We start from the raw sequence: 5833 nt of genomic DNA on the forward strand, positions 1-5833 counted from the left end.
GACTCTGCTCCGTCTCTGCAGCCGGCTTCCCCGCTCTGATACCTGGGAGCTCTGGCGCACTCAGGCACCCCCGGTCTCTCCGTGACCCCAAGGGTCCTGAGACCACACTGTCCCGGGAGGATTCCACCCCCCGCTTAGCCACTGCAGCGACGTCCCTCCGCCGAGCCAACTTCTAAAAGGTCCGATTTTGTGCTCCGCGGCTCTATCACTTGCCAGAAGCGGCCGGCGGAGGCCCCTCCCCCGCCATCTATCCTCCCGAATATCGCCTCGGATTCACTTCTCCGCACGCCCTACCTTCCAGTAAGTGGTCGCTTCTCTGTTCAGAGAGTTGTTGCTACTCTCCTCTGCGATCTCCTGTTGAGTTCGTAGGTGTTCAGAATGGTTTGATCCCTATTCAGCTGAATTCCTGAGACCAGACGAAATCTAGGTCTCCTACTCCTCCATCTTGCTCCGCCCCCTGCATATACCCTTTAACACTTTTAGATTGTTTTGAAATTTCTGGCAGATTTTCGAGTAGGAAAATGCTTATGTCCCTTCTTGGCTCTCTGAAGAAAAATTAATCTATGTGCTAGAGGGACTACAGCAGGCTTGCGAACAAGCTGACACACTGATAAACTGCAGTCTACTCGGGGTGCACAGAAAGGAAGGCGGAGCAGTACGGTGGGCTCCTGTGCGTGCTTGATAAACCTTGCATGATGGCGGGGAGATCTTGGAGATTCACACGGAGCCTCAGCACGGGTCCAGGGAAGGGGATCCTGCAAAAAAAAAAAAAAAAGTGAAGCAGAATGGTTTATAGTGTGAGAGAAAGCTTTGGGAGAGGAACAAAGTTGCCATGACAGGCATTTGAAAGACAAAGTATTACTTCTGTGAGACACATGGTGTTTTAGTAAAGAATCAGGCAAAACGGGCAATAAATTTACAGTGATGAGGGGTCAACAATTCAGTGGTAGCATCTGACCGTATGATTCCTTACAGCACAAAGGGAGATGGATACGGGGCTTCTCTTTGTTCTATAAACCCTTCCACAAGTTACATATACAGCACTCTCTTCTTTGGGTTCCCCCTTGACAGCCTAGACACGCTGGAGGCACCTACTGCCTTCCTGTTGTCCACACAATTCACACCACTGTCAGATCTATCCATCAAGCCATTCCTGTAGAGAATCCTGCTTCTAATCTTCACTGCCTCTCCTCCAAGGTCTCCAAGGTCTCAACCCCATGGAATGCAGTTCTCTACTCTTTAAGGTCACAGGGAGAGCAGGGTAATTACAGGCCCATATCTGGAGTAATTGTGATGATTTTTACCACTCGGTTCACGAAGTAGATCACTATTTACCAAACCTGCTCAAATTGCTAACCTTGAATCGAGTACACAGCATTCAAGGCCTCAGAAGAATATATGGGAGAACGCTACTTGGAAATTATTGACCGAAGGCAAAAATCTAGAAACATAGCTCCTACCTTCTCCTAGGTAGGAATAAAACTTTTCAAGTAGTGGGGCGCCTGGGTGGCCCAGATGGTTAAGTGTCTGCTTTTGGCTCAGGTTATGATCCCAGGGTCCTGGGATCAAGTCCCACATCGGGCTCCTGGCTCAGCAGGGAGCCTGCTTCTCCCTCTGCCCCCCCCCATGCTCTCTCTCTCTCTCTCTCTGTGTCTCAATTGAATAAATAAAATCTTAAAAAAAAAAACTTTTCAAGTAGTCTACCATATGTGGGCATAAAAGTGGTATCTGTAACTCATATAAATATTTTTTGTTTTATATATTGCAAATTTTGAGAGGTGACACATTTCTCTTAAATGGAAAATGAGAATGGATATATTCTTGTTATTTCAAGTTCACAGATTTTGGAAAGGCAGACAAAATAAACTCTATATGATAAAAAAGGAAGTTATGATTTTTAAAAAGATCAATGTCAGTTCCTATTTTTGTAAATTATTGCTTTCTGCAGAAAGAGAAGAAAATGTTAGTATCTGAATAAAAGTGCCTCATTAAAAATTATGTTTTCAGTAAGAAATAGATTATAAGTTAATAACCACATGCAATTAAAGCTAAACAGTTTCCATAAGGAAAAACTGGTGACTTACTGACAACTTTAAGAGAGAAGCTAAAAATTTTATTTTTTTCTTAGTTGTATTTTAAGTTTATATTTTATTTGCTCATTATTACTCATGTAAGAAATTGTTAAATTGTTTCTTTAACTTTGTTCCAAACAGTTAATTTTTTAAAAGATTTCATTGTATTTATTTGACACGGGGAGAGGGGAGAGAACAAGTAGGGGGAGCAGCAGGTAGAGGGAGAGGCAGACTCCCCACTGAGCAGGGACCCCCGACACAGGGCTCGATTCCAGGACCCTGAGAACATGACCTGAGCTGAAGGCAGCTGCTTAACCAACTGAGCCACCCAGGTGCCCTCAAACAATTAATTTTTTAAATTCAACTGTGGGACTTTGTATTTTCCTATTAAATTGCACTTTAGGGAAATGCCACATTATTGATTTTAACCTGACGTCATGAATGCTGAGAATTTTTTTCGCCGTGTTTACCTGATGACCCTCAGATTTTTATTTCTTCTCTGAAAGAGGACTAATCAACTCTTCAGGAAAGAATAAATTAATAGAGGAAGCTTGCTAATCCCAGATGAAGAGAATAGGTTGATTGGCGAAGGATAAAAAGGGTCTACCTTGTAACTCCAAGGATTATTTTGCTTAAACTTTTTTTAGTTTGATGTACAAGGAAATCCCATTATACCTATTACCCAGATTCTACAATTGTTTCTGTTTTTCCCCATTTGATTTATTCTTTAGGTCTCTCTATTTGTATATATATATATATATATACATATATATATATATATATACACACACACACATTTTTTTCTGAAACCATTTGACAATAATTTGGAGACCGTGTGTTCTTTTACCCCTAAAAATTTTAGGGTATGCTGCCCAAGAGCAAGAACATTCTCTCACATAACCCCTGCATAGTTCCCACAGTCAGGAAACTTAACATTGATACCAGAATGTTACGGACTGAATGTTTGTGTCTCCCTTTCCCAAATTTATATGTTGAAGCCCTAACTCCCCAATGTGAAGATATTTGGAGATGAGGCCTTGGGAGGTAATTAGAGTCAGATAAGGTCATGAGAGTGGGGTCCTAGCCTGAGGGACTAGTGCCCTTTAAGAAGAGGCACCAGCAAGACTTTCTCTACCTTCCTCCCCTACATTGTGCACAAATGAGATTATGTGAGCACATAGTGAGAATGTAGCTGTCTACGACAGAAATGGAGAGTTCTTGCCAGAAACTGACCATGATGGCACCCTAATCTTGGACTCCCAGGTTCTAGAATTATGGGAAAATGAATTTCTGTTGTTTAAGCTACCAGTCTATGGTATTTTGTTATGACAGCCCAAGCAAAGATATTAATCCTTGGTCTATATTCAAAATTTGTCAATTGTTCCAATAATGTCTTACATGGCTATTTCATTTTCCTCAGTTCAGGATCCAACCTAGGATCGTACATTATATTTAGTTGTCATGTTGCTTTAATCTTTATCTGGAATCTTTCCTCTGACTCTCTGACTTTCACGACCTTGACATTTTTGAAGAGTACAGACCAATTACTTCATAGAATGTCTGATGTTTTCTCATGGTTAAATTCAAGTTTTTGTTCTGGCATGGAAGTGATGGCTTGTCTTTCTCTGCACCATATCCGGAGGTATTTGATACCGGTGGTTCCAGTGTTGATGATGTTTACTTTGGTATCCACCAGCTTTCTTCAGTGAAAAGTAGCTATTTGTCCCTCTGTAATTAATACAGAATTTGTTTAGGGATACTTGTCTATGTGAATATCCGGGTTCTTCAAAATTTTACTCACCAGGTTTAGCATACATTGATGATTTTCTAACTCTATCGTCCCTTCTACATTTTTTGGTTATAATTCTGCTGTAAAGAAGAGTGGCTTTCTCTTCTCTCTCCATTGGTCTGGTTTTTAAAATTTAAATGAGAATAGACTCATGAATTCTTACTTACATAATAGGTTGCAATTATTACTATTGTTATTGTTTTTATTATATTTTGATGCTCACATTGTTCCCAAATCTGCCCAGCAGAAGCCCATTCAGGCTGCTCTCATGTCACTTTGACATGCCTCTGTCACTCTTTGGACACTTTCTTATGTTCTGCTACAATAAGACGCTCCAGGTCTATCTTGTTCTTTCCTGTTCCAGTTCTAGAATCAGCCATTTCTCCAAGAAGCCCTGATCCTGGCTCCTGGTGTGCTCTTTGCTTAAGTGCAGCTTTGCTTCAAGGCTTCTCAGCACATAGAGGTATGTACACGTGCACACACACACACACACACACACACACACACACACATTAGTTTCTTTCTTCAACATCATTCAAAAATTAAGCATTAATGAATTCTTTCCTCATTTTCTTTCCTATCTCCTTTCCTTTTTTCCTTTTCTCCTCTGGTTACCTTTCTCTATCTTTCTCCCTTTCTTTATATTTTCAAGTTTCTTCTTGCTAATAATCAAGAGAAAAGATTCTCTGAATTTTCCAGACATAGAAATCATGTACATCTCTCATTTATTCAAGAAAAAAATGGGGATGGATAGGAGAGGTGTTATAGACGAGAAGTGGCCTAGGAAGAGAACAGACCTCCCAGCCTTCAGCAGCAGGCTATGGCCCACCAAGCCCCTTGTTCTCTACCAAAAGGATGAGCCTGTTGCTGCTGGCAATTGCCCTTTGTAGCATCTCTTGGTCTGGACATAATCACTCCAGAGAAGTCAGAGAAACCAGACATTAATGTTAAAAGCATCCTGAAACTTAGTCTCCCAATAGTTAAACATAACTTTAAACAACAACTTTGCAGTTTGAAGAAATTATACCAGACACTTTAATTTGTTTTAAGATACTTAAGTAAAAGTTTCATAAATGAACAGTACTGCCAAAGAAGCAAGATATTTAGAGATTCATAGTTTGACACAAAGTATTTTTCTTTTACTTCCTAGTTAAAGATCTAATTTAACAGCGTAATGTATTTTCTCTTTCATACAATAGTAGGTCCTGACTAACTGGGTGTGAATATAAAATATACATATCTGGTACAAATGTAGGACTCACAAATCAACCTTTCTGGTACAAATTCAGGGCTCACAGAACTAAACTTTCTAAACCTGGTACACTTTTCTAGAATATTACAAAGAGTTCATCTAGGTTGATTTGTCTGCCTTATTCTTGGTCTTATGGCTTTTATCAAGTTATAGGTTCACAAAATTTTAGTCTGATGGATACTTCAAAGTTATGCAGTCCTACCTTATCATCCTATACTCACTTCTAAAGGAATTATTAAGACAATTTTCATGAAAAGAAGAGACTATTTAGAATTTTGCATCACTTTCAACTAAATTCTTTCGATGCCTATCATAAGGTTATAAGCCAAATAACTTTAAAATATTTTAATCAAACATTCATTTAATTCATTTATTGAATACTGACCATGTTTCAGGAACTGTGTAGACACTGTGGACACAGCATGGTGCAGATGGTGCATGGTGCATGGAGAACAGACAGCAGGGGATCATGGACAGAAACAGAGACTAGTTAGGAGGCTATTGCAAGCACAGCCTAAGCAAAAGGTAATTGTGACATGGGGGGGTGGAGCAAGATGGCTCCTGGATTTCATCTGGTCTCAGGAATTCAGCTGAATAGGGATCAAACCATTCTGAACACCTACGAACTCAATAGGAGATCGAAGAAAAGAATAGCAACAACTCCCTGAACAGAAAAGGTAATTGTGACATGGACTAGGATAATAGGTAAGGTGGTGGGTT

The 5833-nt window shown here is 40.1% G+C and overlaps 1 long non-coding RNA gene across 1 annotated transcript; it reads right to left on the reverse strand.

Moving 5' to 3' along the window:
• Positions 1-463: 463 nt before the first annotated feature.
• LOC112810969 (uncharacterized) lies at positions 464-5594 on the reverse strand. Its single transcript, XR_003204926.2, has 3 exons — positions 5499-5594; positions 3471-3800; positions 464-755 (listed from the first exon to the last, which is right to left on the reverse strand). It is a non-coding gene; the product is annotated as an uncharacterized lncRNA (long non-coding RNA).
• Between the last annotated feature and the right edge of the window lie 239 nt (positions 5595-5833).

The sequence above is a fragment of the Callorhinus ursinus genome, unplaced genomic scaffold (assembly GCF_003265705.2).
Source record: "Callorhinus ursinus isolate GAN/ISIS: 27379988/994484 unplaced genomic scaffold, GSC_fseal_2.0 scaffold2, whole genome shotgun sequence".
Lineage (NCBI taxonomy): Eukaryota > Metazoa > Chordata > Mammalia > Carnivora > Otariidae > Callorhinus > Callorhinus ursinus.